Consider the following 12,593-nt stretch of genomic DNA (forward strand, 5'->3'; position numbering starts at 1 on the left):
AGCAGGAGAGGTAATTAATCAGCAACCCTCCTGCTAAGGGTAGACAGCTGCTCGTTCCACCCCCCCCCCCCGCCTTAATTGGTTCTCCTCCCTTCCAACGGTGTTGAGGCGGGTGGGAACAGCCGGGGGTTGAGGGTACTGTGCTAAAAGAGGTGGAGTTATGCAGATCTAAAACGCGTGGATTGCAGCAGCAGCAAGCCGAAGAGTGCAGGCATGTGAGGGATCTAGAGGTTGACAGCATGTCTTCTTAACGGGAGTCCAGGTGGCCATCTCCACAAATGGACTTTTCAGAATCCTTGGGTGGCACCGTAGTCGGAAACCAATTCTGGTTATCGCTTCTCGGCCTTTTGGCTAAGATCAAGTGTAGTATCTGTTCTTATCAGTTTAATATCTGATACGTCCCCTATCTGGGGACCATATATTAAATGGATTTTTAGAACAGGGAAAAAGAGCTTGCTCTGTCCACTCCACGCATTGACCTGGTATTGCAGTATCTCCAGGACCGGTGCACCCCTTCTTTAATGCAGTTTCTAAAATCAGAAAGAATTGAATTCAATGTTTTTTGTTCATTTGGCTTGTTTGTCGGATTTTGGGATGGACTCTTTGGCTTTGCTTTTCTTCTCCTCATTGGATTTTTCATGTTAAAAGTTGCAGAAGCCAGATGACAAGCTCATTTTGGTTCAACTTCAGCAACTGTGCATTGCATTGCCATGTAATGTAATGCAATGCTATCTATCTAGCTCTCCTTCTATACTTCCTTTTGGATAAACAGACATATTAGGCAAGCATTTTGGAGCTTTCACCTAAATAACTACAGGTGGTGAGATAAGCTGCACAATATAATTGACCTTTCAGTATATTGTTGCACACACACCATCTATTTAGCAAATGCCCTTGTTATCAACAGCAGCCTTTTAAACTCACCTGAGCTAACAGGTATGTGAGCTGGTTACTCTGCTGCGCTTAAAATTTCTTTTTTGGTTTGCTACAATGCCTTTTCTGAAACGTTGTCTCCCTCTGCTGGAACACTGACTTCTTTCATTTAATGCCTGCAGACTATAAAAGAGAAACCAACCCCAAAAGTTTGGTTGATTAGTCTGTGGCATTCTTTTAAACTGTTGCTTATGGCGGTCTCTGTGAGCTTCTCAGTGACATTCAGCCATCCAGGTATCCCGCCTGCAGTAGACGGAATGTGGCAATGGAACGCTGGCTGCGCGTGTCATAATAGGCTCTGAGCCTTTATATACCTGCGCACAGCAGCAGCCACCTTCAGTCTGCTGCTGGACAGCCAGCAGCAGCAGCAGCAGCAGCAGGAGAGGTAATTAATCAGCAACCCTCCTGCTAAGGGTAGACAGCTGCTCGTTCCACCCCCCCCCCCGCCTTAATTGGTTCTCCTCCCTTCCAACGGTGTTGAGGCGGGTGGGAACAGCCGGGGGTTGAGGGTACTGTGCTAAAAGAGGTGGAGTTATGCAGATCTAAAACGCGTGGATTGCAGCAGCAGCAAGCCGAAGAGTGCAGGCATGTGAGGGATCTAGAGGTTGACAGCATGTCTTCTTAACGGGAGTCCAGGTGGCCATCTCCACAAATGGACTTTTCAGAATCCTTGGGTGGCACCGTAGTCGGAAACCAATTCTGGTTATCGCTTCTCGGCCTTTTGGCTAAGATCAAGTGTAGTATCTGTTCTTATCAGTTTAATATCTGATACGTCCCCTATCTGGGGACCATATATTAAATGGATTTTTAGAACAGGGAAAAAGAGCTTGCTCTGTCCACTCCACGCATTGACCTGGTATTGCAGTATCTCCAGGACCGGTGCACCCCTTCTTTAATGCAGTTTCTAAAATCAGAAAGAATTGAATTCAATGTTTTTTGTTCATTTGGCTTGTTTGTCGGATTTTGGGATGGACTCTTTGGCTTTGCTTTTCTTCTCCTCATTGGATTTTTCATGTTAAAAGTTGCAGAAGCCAGATGACAAGCTCATTTTGGTTCAACTTCAGCAACTGTGCATTGCATTGCCATGTAATGTAATGCAATGCTATCTATCTAGCTCTCCTTCTATACTTCCTTTTGGATAAACAGACATATTAGGCAAGCATTTTGGAGCTTTCACCTAAATAACTACAGGTGGTGAGATAAGCTGCACAATATAATTGACCTTTCAGTATATTGTTGCACACACACCATCTATTTAGCAAATGCCCTTGTTATCAACAGCAGCCTTTTAAACTCACCTGAGCTAACAGGTATGTGAGCTGGTTACTCTGCTGCGCTTAAAATTTCTTTTTTGGTTTGCTACAATGCCTTTTCTGAAACGTTGTCTCCCTCTGCTGGAACACTGACTTCTTTCATTTAATGCCTGCAGACTATAAAAGAGAAACCAACCCAAAAAGTTTGGTTGATTAGTCTGTGGCATTCTTTTAAACTGTTGCTTATGGCGGTCTCTGTGAGCTTCTCAGTGACATTCAGCCATCCAGGTATCCCGCCTGCAGTAGACGGAATGTGGCAATGGAACGCTGGCTGCGCGTGTCATAATAGGCTCTGAGCCTTTATATACCTGCGCACAGCAGCAGCCACCTTCAGTCTGCTGCTGGACAGCCAGCAGCAGCAGCAGCAGCAGCAGGAGAGGTAATTAATCAGCAACCCTCCTGCTAAGGGTAGACAGCTGCTCGTTCCACCCCCCCCCCCGCCTTAATTGGTTCTCCTCCCTTCCAACGGTGTTGAGGCGGGTGGGAACAGCCGGGGGTTGAGGGTACTGTGCTAAAAGAGGTGGAGTTATGCAGATCTAAAACGCGTGGATTGCAGCAGCAGCAAGCCGAAAAGTGCAGGCATGTGAGGGATCTAGAGGTTGACAGCATGTCTTCTTAACGGGAGTCCAGGTGGCCATCTCCACAAATGGACTTTTCAGAATCCTTGGGTGGCACCGTAGTCGGAAACCAATTCTGGTTATCGCTTCTCGGCCTTTTGGCTAAGATCAAGTGTAGTATCTGTTCTTATCAGTTTAATATCTGATACGTCCCCTATCTGGGGACCATATATTAAATGGATTTTTAGAACAGGGAGATGGAAAAAGAGCTTGCTCTGTCCACTCCACGCATTGACCTGGTATTGCAGTATCTCCAGGACCGGTGCACCCCTTCTTTAATGCAGTTTCTAAAATCAGAAAGAATTGAATTTAATGCTTTTTGTTCATTTGGCTTGTTTGTCGGATTTTGGGATGGACTCTTTGGCTTTGCTTTTCTTCTCCTCATTGGATTTTTCATGTTAAAAGTTGCAGAAGCCAGATGACAAGCTCATTTTGGTTCAACTTCAGCAACTGTGCATTGCATTGCCATGTAATGTAATGCAATGCTATCTATCTAGCTCTCCCTCTATACTTCCTTTTGGATAAACAGACATATTAGGCAAGCATTTTGGAGCTTTCACCTAAATAACTACAGGTGGTGAGATAAGCTGCACAATATAATTGACCTTTCAGTATATTGTTGCACACACACCATCTATTTAGCAAATGCCCTTGTTATCAACAGCAGCCTTTTAAACTCACCTGAGCTAACAGGTATGTGAGCTGGTTACTCTGCTGCGCTTAAAATTTCTTTTTTGGTTTGCTACAATGCCTTTTCTGAAACGTTGTCTCTCTCTGCTGGAACACTGACTTCTTTCATTTAATGCCTGCAGACTATAAAAGAGAAACCAACCCAAAAAGTTTGGTTGATTAGTCTGTGGCATTCTTTTAAACTGTTGCTTATGGCGGTCTCTGTGAGCTTCTCAGTGACATTCAGCCATCCAGGTATCCCGCCTGCAGTAGACGGAATGTGGCAATGGAACGCTGGCTGCGCGTGTCATAATAGGCTCTGAGCCTTTATATACCTGCGCACAGCAGCAGCCACCTTCAGTCTGCTGCTGGACAGCCAGCAGCAGCAGCAGCAGCAGGAGAGGTAATTAATCAGCAACCCTCCTGCTAAGGGTAGACAGCTGCTCGTTCCACCCCCCCCCCGCCTTAATTGGTTCTCCTCCCTTCCAACGGTGTTGAGGCGGGTGGGAACAGCCGGGGGTTGAGGGTACTGTGCTAAAAGAGGTGGAGTTATGCAGATCTAAAACGCGTGGATTGCAGCAGCAGCAAGCCGAAAAGTGCAGGCATGTGAGGGATCTAGAGGTTGACAGCATGTCTTCTTAACGGGAGTCCAGGTGGCCATCTCCACAAATGGACTTTTCAGAATCCTTGGGTGGCACCGTAGTCGGAAACCAATTCTGGTTATCGCTTCTCGGCCTTTTGGCTAAGATCAAGTGTAGTATCTGTTCTTATCAGTTTAATATCTGATACGTCCCCTATCTGGGGACCATATATTAAATGGATTTTTAGAACAGGGAGATGGAAAAAGAGCTTGCTCTGTCCACTCCACGCATTGACCTGGTATTGCAGTATCTCCAGGACCGGTGCACCCCTTCTTTAATGCAGTTTCTAAAATCAGAAAGAATTGAATTCAATGCTTTTTGTTCATTTGGCTTGTTTGTCGGATTTTGGGATGGACTCTTTGGCTTTGCTTTTCTTCTCCTCATTGGATTTTTCATGTTAAAAGTTGCAGAAGCCAGATGACAAGCTCATTTTGGTTCAACTTCAGCAACTGTGCATTGCATTGCCATGTAATGTAATGCAATGCTATCTATCTAGCTCTCCCTCTATACTTCCTTTTGGATAAACAGACATATTAGGCAAGCATTTTGGAGCTTTCACCTAAATAACTACAGGTGGTGAGATAAGCTGCACAATATAATTGACCTTTCAGTATATTGTTGCACACACACCATCTATTTAGCAAATGCCCTTGTTATCAACAGCAGCCTTTTAAACTCACCTGAGCTAACAGGTATGTGAGCTGGTTACTCTGCTGCGCTTAAAATTTCTTTTTTGGTTTGCTACAATGCCTTTTCTGAAACGTTGTCTCCCTCTGCTGGAACACTGACTTCTTTCATTTAATGCCTGCAGACTATAAAAGAGAAACCAACCCAAAAAGTTTGGTTGATTAGTCTGTGGCATTCTTTTAAACTGTTGCTTATGGCGGTCTCTGTGAGCTTCTCAGTGACATTCAGCCATCCAGGTATCCCGCCTGCAGTAGACGGAATGTGGCAATGGAACGCTGGCTGCGCGTGTCATAATAGGCTCTGAGCCTTTATATACCTGCGCACTGCAGCAGCCACCTTCAGTCTGCTGCTGGACAGCCAGCAGCAGCAGCAGCAGCAGGAGAGGTAATTAATCAGCAACCCTCCTGCTAAGGGTAGACAGCTGCTCGTTCCACCCCCCCCCGCCTTAATTGGTTCCTCCCTTCCAACGGTGTTGAGGCGGGTGGGAACAGCCGGGGGTTGAGGGTACTGTGCTAAAAGAGGTGGAGTTATGCAGATCTAAAACGCGTGGATTGCAGCAGCAGCAAGCCGAAAAGTGCAGGCATGTGAGGGATCTAGAGGTTGACAGCATGTCTTCTTAACGGGAGTCCAGGTGGCCATCTCCACAAATGGACTTTTCAGAATCCTTGGGTGGCACCGTAGTCGGAAACCAATTCTGGTTATCGCTTCTCGGCCTTTTGGCTAAGATCAAGTGTAGTATCTGTTCTTATCAGTTTAATATCTGATACGTCCCCTATCTGGGGACCATATATTAAATGGATTTTTAGAACAGGGAGATGGAAAAAGAGCTTGCTCTGTCCACTCCACGCATTGACCTGGTATTGCAGTATCTCCAGGACCGGTGCACCCCTTCTTTAATGCAGTTTCTAAAATCAGAAAGAATTGAATTCAATGCTTTTTGTTCATTTGGCTTGTTTGTCGGATTTTGGGATGGACTCTTTGGCTTTGCTTTTCTTCTCCTCATTGGATTTTTCATGTTAAAAGTTGCAGAAGCCAGATGACAAGCTCATTTTGGTTCAACTTCAGCAACTGTGCATTGCATTGCCATGTAATGTAATGCAATGCTATCTATCTAGCTCTCCCTCTATACTTCCTTTTGGATAAACAGACATATTAGGCAAGCATTTTGGAGCTTTCACCTAAATAACTACAGGTGGTGAGATAAGCTGCACAATATAATTGACCTTTCAGTATATTGTTGCACACACACCATCTATTTAGCAAATGCCCTTGTTATCAACAGCAGCCTTTTAAACTCACCTGAGCTAACAGGTATGTGAGCTGGTTACTCTGCTGCGCTTAAAATTTCTTTTTTGGTTTGCTACAATGCCTTTTCTGAAACGTTGTCTCCCTCTGCTGGAACACTGACTTCTTTCATTTAATGCCTGCAGACTATAAAAGAGAAACCAACCCAAAAAGTTTGGTTGATTAGTCTGTGGCATTCTTTTAAACTGTTGCTTATGGCGGTCTCTGTGAGCTTCTCAGTGACATTCAGCCATCCAGGTATCCCGCCTGCAGTAGACGGAATGTGGCAATGGAACGCTGGCTGCGCGTGTCATAATAGGCTCTGAGCCTTTATATACCTGCGCACAGCAGCAGCCACCTTCAGTCTGCTGCTGGACAGCCAGCAGCAGCAGCAGCAGCAGGAGAGGTAATTAATCAGCAACCCTCCTGCTAAGGGTAGACAGCTGCTCGTTCCACCCCCCCCCCGCCTTAATTGGTTCTCCTCCCTTCCAACGGTGTTGAGGCGGGTGGGAACAGCCGGGGGTTGAGGGTACTGTGCTAAAAGAGGTGGAGTTATGCAGATCTAAAACGCGTGGATTGCAGCAGCAGCAAGCCGAAAAGTGCAGGCATGTGAGGGATCTAGAGGTTGACAGCATGTCTTCTTAACGGGAGTCCAGGTGGCCATCTCCACAAATGGACTTTTCAGAATCCTTGGGTGGCACCGTAGTCGGAAACCAATTCTGGTTATCGCTTCTCGGCCTTTTGGCTAAGATCAAGTGTAGTATCTGTTCTTATCAGTTTAATATCTGATACGTCCCCTATCTGGGGACCATATATTAAATGGATTTTTAGAACAGGGAGATGGAAAAAGAGCTTGCTCTGTCCACTCCACGCATTGACCTGGTATTGCAGTATCTCCAGGACCGGTGCACCCCTTCTTTAATGCAGTTTCTAAAATCAGAAAGAATTGAATTCAGTGCTTTTTGTTCATTTGGCTTGTTTGTCGGATTTTGGGATGGACTCTTTGGCTTTGCTTTTCTTCTCCTCATTGGATTTTTCATGTTAAAAGTTGCAGAAGCCAGATGACAAGCTCATTTTGGTTCAACTTCAGCAACTGTGCATTGCATTGCCATGTAATGTAATGCAATGCTATCTATCTAGCTCTCCCTCTATACTTCCTTTTGGATAAACAGACATATTAGGCAAGCATTTTGGAGCTTTCACCTAAATAACTACAGGTGGTGAGATAAGCTGCACAATATAATTGACCTTTCAGTATATTGTTGCACACACACCATCTATTTAGCAAATGCCCTTGTTATCAACAGCAGCCTTTTAAACTCACCTGAGCTAACAGGTATGTGAGCTGGTTACTCTGCTGCGCTTAAAATTTCTTTTTTGGTTTGCTACAATGCCTTTTCTGAAACGTTGTCTCCCTCTGCTGGAACACTGACTTCTTTCATTTAATGCCTGCAGACTATAAAAGAGAAACCAACCCAAAAAGTTTGGTTGATTAGTCTGTGGCATTCTTTTAAACTGTTGCTTATGGCGGTCTCTGTGAGCTTCTCAGTGACATTCAGCCATCCAGGTATCCCGCCTGCAGTAGACGGAATGTGGCAATGGAACGCTGGCTGCGCGTGTCATAATAGGCTCTGAGCCTTTATATACCTGCGCACAGCAGCAGCCACCTTCAGTCTGCTGCTGGACAGCCAGCAGCAGCAGCAGCAGCAGGAGAGGTAATTAATCAGCAACCCTCCTGCTAAGGGTAGACAGCTGCTCGTTCCACCCCCCCCCCGCCTTAATTGGTTCTCCTCCCTTCCAACGGTGTTGAGGCGGGTGGGAACAGCCGGGGGTTGAGGGTACTGTGCTAAAAGAGGTGGAGTTATGCAGATCTAAAACGCGTGGATTGCAGCAGCAGCAAGCCGAAAAGTGCAGGCATGTGAGGGATCTAGAGGTTGACAGCATGTCTTCTTAACGGGAGTCCAGGTGGCCATCTCCACAAATGGACTTTTCAGAATCCTTGGGTGGCACCGTAGTCGGAAACCAATTCTGGTTATCGCTTCTCGGCCTTTTGGCTAAGATCAAGTGTAGTATCTGTTCTTATCAGTTTAATATCTGATACGTCCCTTATCTGGGGACCATATATTAAATGGATTTTTAGAACAGGGAGATGGAAATAGAGCTTGCTCTGTCCACTCCACGCATTGACCTGGTATTGCAGTATCTCCAGGACCGGTGCACCCCTTCTTTAATGCAGTTTCTAAAATCAGAAAGAATTGAATTCAATGCTTTTTGTTCATTTGGCTTGTTTGTCGGATTTTGGGATGGACTCTTTGGCTTTGCTTTTCTTCTCCTCATTGGATTTTTCATGTTAAAAGTTGCAGAAGCCAGATGACAAGCTCATTTTGGTTCAACTTCAGCAACTGTGCATTGCATTGCCATGTAATGTAATGCAATGCTATCTATCTAGCTCTCCCTCTATACTTCCTTTTGGATAAACAGACATATTAGGCAAGCATTTTGGAGCTTTCACCTAAATAACTACAGGTGGTGAGATAAGCTGCACAATATAATTGACCTTTCAGTATATTGTTGCACACACACCATCTATTTAGCAAATGCCCTTGTTATCAACAGCAGCCTTTTAAACTCACCTGAGCTAACAGGTATGTGAGCTGGTTACTCTGCTGCGCTTAAAATTTCTTTTTTGGTTTGCTACAATGCCTTTTCTGAAACGTTGTCTCCCTCTGCTGGAACACTGACTTCTTTCATTTAATGCCTGCAGACTATAAAAGAGAAACCAACCCAAAAAGTTTGGTTGATTAGTCTGTGGCATTCTTTTAAACTGTTGCTTATGGCGGTCTCTGTGAGCTTCTCAGTGACATTCAGCCATCCAGGTATCCCGCCTGCAGTAGACGGAATGTGGCAATGGAACGCTGGCTGCGCGTGTCATAATAGGCTCTGAGCCTTTATATACCTGCGCACAGCAGCAGCCACCTTCAGTCTGCTGCTGGACAGCCAGCAGCAGCAGCAGCAGCAGGAGAGGTAATTAATCAGCAACCCTCCTGCTAAGGGTAGACAGCTGCTCGTTCCACCCCCCCCCCCGCCTTAATTGGTTCTCCTCCCTTCCAACGGTGTTGAGGCGGGTGGGAACAGCCGGGGGTTGAGGGTACTGTGCTAAAAGAGGTGGAGTTATGCAGATCTAAAACGCGTGGATTGCAGCAGCAGCAAGCCGAAAAGTGCAGGCATGTGAGGGATCTAGAGGTTGACAGCATGTCTTCTTAACGGGAGTCCAGGTGGCCATCTCCACAAATGGACTTTTCAGAATCCTTGGGTGGCACCGTAGTCGGAAACCAATTCTGGTTATCGCTTCTCGGCCTTTTGGCTAAGATCAAGTGTAGTATCTGTTCTTATCAGTTTAATATCTGATACGTCTCCTATCTGGGGACCATATATTAAATGGATTTTTAGAACAGGGAGATGGAAAAAGAGCTTGCTCTGTCCACTCCACGCATTGACCTGGTATTGCAGTATCTCCAGGACTGGTGCACCCCTTCTTTAATGCAGTTTCTAAAATCAGAAAGAATTGAATTCAATGCTTTTTGTTCATTTGGCTTGTTTGTCGGATTTTGGGATGGACTCTTTGGCTTTGCTTTTCTTCTCCTCATTGGATTTTTCATGTTAAAAGTTGCAGAAGCCAGATGACAAGCTCATTTTGGTTCAACTTCAGCAACTGTGCATTGCATTGCCATGTAATGTAATGCAATGCTATCTATCTAGCTCTCCCTCTATACTTCCTTTTGGATAAACAGACATATTAGGCAAGCATTTTGGAGCTTTCACCTAAATAACTACAGGTGGTGAGATAAGCTGCACAATATAATTGACCTTTCAGTATATTGTTGCACACACACCATCTATTTAGCAAATGCCCTTGTTATCAACAGCAGCCTTTTAAACTCACCTGAGCTAACAGGTATGTGAGCTGGTTACTCTGCTGCGCTTAAAATTTCTTTTTTGGTTTGCTACAATGCCTTTTCTGAAACGTTGTCTCCCTCTGCTGGAACACTGACTTCTTTCATTTAATGCCTGCAGACTATAAAAGAGAAACCAACCCAAAAAGTTTGGTTGATTAGTCTGTGGCATTCTTTTAAACTGTTGCTTATGGCGGTCTCTGTGAGCTTCTCAGTGACATTCAGCCATCCAGGTATTCCGCCTGCAGTAGACGGAATGTGGCAATGGAACGCTGGCTGCGCGTGTCATAATAGGCTCTGAGCCTTTATATACCTGCGCACAGCAGCAGCCACCTTCAGTCTGCTGCTGGACAGCCAGCAGCAGCAGCAGCAGCAGGAGAGGTAATTAATCAGCAACCCTCCTGCTAAGGGTAGACAGCTGCTCGTTCCACCCCCCCCCCGCCTTAATTGGTTCTCCTCCCTTCCAACGGTGTTGAGGCGGGTGGGAACAGCCGGGGGTTGAGGGTACTGTGCTAAAAGAGGTGGAGTTATGCAGATCTAAAACGCGTGGATTGCAGCAGCAGCAAGCCGAAAAGTGCAGGCATGTGAGGGATCTAGAGGTTGACAGCATGTCTTCTTAACGGGAGTCCAGGTGGCCATCTCCACAAATGGACTTTTCAGAATCCTTGGGTGGCACCGTAGTCGGAAACCAATTCTGGTTATCGCTTCTCGGCCTTTTGGCTAAGATCAAGTGTAGTATCTGTTCTTATCAGTTTAATATCTGATACGTCCCCTATCTGGGGACCATATATTAAATGGATTTTTAGAACAGGGAGATGGAAAAAGAGCTTGCTCTGTCCACTCCACGCATTGACCTGGTATTGCAGTATCTCCAGGACCGGTGCACCCCTTCTTTAATGCAGTTTCTAAAATCAGAAAGAATTGAATTCAATGCTTTTTGTTCATTTGGCTTGTTTGTCGGATTTTGGGATGGACTCTTTGGCTTTGCTTTTCTTCTCCTCATTGGATTTTTCATGTTAAAAGTTGCAGAAGCCAGATGACAAGCTCATTTTGGTTCAACTTCAGCAACTGTGCATTGCATTGCCATGTAATGTAATGCAATGCTATCTATCTAGCTCTCCCTCTATACTTCCTTTTGGATAAACAGACATATTAGGCAAGCATTTTGGAGCTTTCACCTAAATAACTACAGGTGGTGAGATAAGCTGCACAATATAATTGACCTTTCAGTATATTGTTGCACACACACCATCTATTTAGCAAATGCCCTTGTTATCAACAGCAGCCTTTTAAACTCACCTGAGCTAACAGGTATGTGAGCTGGTTACTCTGCTGCGCTTAAAATTTCTTTTTTGGTTTGCTACAATGCCTTTTCTGAAACGTTGTCTCCCTCTGCTGGAACACTGACTTCTTTCATTTAATGCCTGCAGACTATAAAAGAGAAACCAACCCAAAAAGTTTGGTTGATTAGTCTGTGGCATTCTTTTAAACTGTTGCTTATGGCGGTCTCTGTGAGCTTCTCAGTGACATTCAGCCATCCAGGTATCCCGCCTGCAGTAGACGGAATGTGGCAATGGAACGCTGGCTGCGCGTGTCATAATAGGCTCTGAGCCTTTATATACCTGCGCACAGCAGCAGCCACCTTCAGTCTGCTGCTGGACAGCCAGCAGCAGCAGCAGCAGCAGGAGAGGTAATTAATCAGCAACCCTCCTGCTAAGGGTAGACAGCTGCTCGTTCCACCCCCCCCCCCGCCTTAATTGGTTCTCCTCCCTTCCAACGGTGTTGAGGCGGGTGGGAACAGCCGGGGGTTGAGGGTACTGTGCTAAAAGAGTTGGAGTTATGCAGATCTAAAACGCGTGGATTGCAGCAGCAGCAAGCCGAAAAGTGCAGGCATGTGAGGGATCTAGAGGTTGACAGCATGTCTTCTTAACGGGAGTCCAGGTGGCCATCTCCACAAATGGACTTTTCAGAATCCTTGGGTGGCACCGTAGTCGGAAACCAATTCTGGTTATCGCTTCTCGGCCTTTTGGCTAAGATCAAGTGTAGTATCTGTTCTTATCAGTTTAATATCTGATACGTCTCCTATCTGGGGACCATATATTAAATGGATTTTTAGAACAGGGAGATGGAAAAAGAGCTTGCTCTGTCCACTCCACGCATTGACCTGGTATTGCAGTATCTCCAGGACCGGTGCACCCCTTCTTTAATGCAGTTTCTAAAATCAGAAAGAATTGAATTCAATGCTTTTTGTTCATTTGGCTTGTTTGTCGGATTTTGGGATGGACTCTTTGGCTTTGCTTTTCTTCTCCTCATTGGATTTTTCATGTTAAAAGTTGCAGAAGCCAGATGACAAGCTCATTTTGGTTCAACTTCAGCAACTGTGCATTGCATTGCCATGTAATGTAATGCAATGCTATCTATCTAGCTCTCCCTCTATACTTCCTTTTGGATAAACAGACATATTAGGCAAGCATTTTGGAGCTTTCACCTAAATAA

At 45.3% G+C, this 12,593-nt stretch overlaps 10 non-coding genes across 10 annotated transcripts; all 10 read left to right on the forward strand.

The window, feature by feature from the left end:
- Window positions 1-331: 331 nt before the first annotated feature.
- On the forward strand, window positions 332-516 carry LOC141181874 (U2 spliceosomal RNA). Its single transcript, XR_012257409.1, has one exon. It is a non-coding gene; the product is annotated as a U2 spliceosomal RNA (small nuclear RNA).
- A 1,122-nt stretch (window positions 517-1,638) lies between these two features.
- Window positions 1,639-1,823, forward strand: LOC141181875 (U2 spliceosomal RNA). Its single transcript, XR_012257410.1, has one exon. It is a non-coding gene; the product is annotated as a U2 spliceosomal RNA (small nuclear RNA).
- A 1,122-nt stretch (window positions 1,824-2,945) lies between these two features.
- Window positions 2,946-3,136, forward strand: LOC141180942 (U2 spliceosomal RNA). The gene has a single exon (XR_012256566.1). It is a non-coding gene; the product is annotated as a U2 spliceosomal RNA (small nuclear RNA).
- Window positions 3,137-4,254: 1,118 nt separating this feature from the next.
- Window positions 4,255-4,445, forward strand: LOC141180943 (U2 spliceosomal RNA). The gene has a single exon (XR_012256567.1). It is a non-coding gene; the product is annotated as a U2 spliceosomal RNA (small nuclear RNA).
- Window positions 4,446-5,560: 1,115 nt separating this feature from the next.
- On the forward strand, window positions 5,561-5,751 carry LOC141180946 (U2 spliceosomal RNA). Its single transcript, XR_012256569.1, has one exon. It is a non-coding gene; the product is annotated as a U2 spliceosomal RNA (small nuclear RNA).
- Window positions 5,752-6,869: 1,118 nt separating this feature from the next.
- On the forward strand, window positions 6,870-7,060 carry LOC141180947 (U2 spliceosomal RNA). Its single transcript, XR_012256570.1, has one exon. It is a non-coding gene; the product is annotated as a U2 spliceosomal RNA (small nuclear RNA).
- Window positions 7,061-8,178: 1,118 nt separating this feature from the next.
- Window positions 8,179-8,369, forward strand: LOC141181551 (U2 spliceosomal RNA). The gene has a single exon (XR_012257117.1). It is a non-coding gene; the product is annotated as a U2 spliceosomal RNA (small nuclear RNA).
- A 1,119-nt stretch (window positions 8,370-9,488) lies between these two features.
- Window positions 9,489-9,679, forward strand: LOC141181719 (U2 spliceosomal RNA). The gene has a single exon (XR_012257269.1). It is a non-coding gene; the product is annotated as a U2 spliceosomal RNA (small nuclear RNA).
- Window positions 9,680-10,797: 1,118 nt separating this feature from the next.
- Window positions 10,798-10,988, forward strand: LOC141180948 (U2 spliceosomal RNA). Its single transcript, XR_012256571.1, has one exon. It is a non-coding gene; the product is annotated as a U2 spliceosomal RNA (small nuclear RNA).
- A 1,119-nt stretch (window positions 10,989-12,107) lies between these two features.
- Window positions 12,108-12,298, forward strand: LOC141181609 (U2 spliceosomal RNA). Its single transcript, XR_012257169.1, has one exon. It is a non-coding gene; the product is annotated as a U2 spliceosomal RNA (small nuclear RNA).
- The last annotated feature ends 295 nt before the right edge of the window (window positions 12,299-12,593 follow it).

The sequence above is a fragment of the Phyllobates terribilis genome, unplaced genomic scaffold (genome assembly GCF_046119375.1).
Source record: "Phyllobates terribilis strain yellow unplaced genomic scaffold, ASM4611937v1 Scaffold_34__1_contigs__length_13252353, whole genome shotgun sequence".
Taxonomy (NCBI): Eukaryota; Metazoa; Chordata; class Amphibia; order Anura; family Dendrobatidae; genus Phyllobates; species Phyllobates terribilis.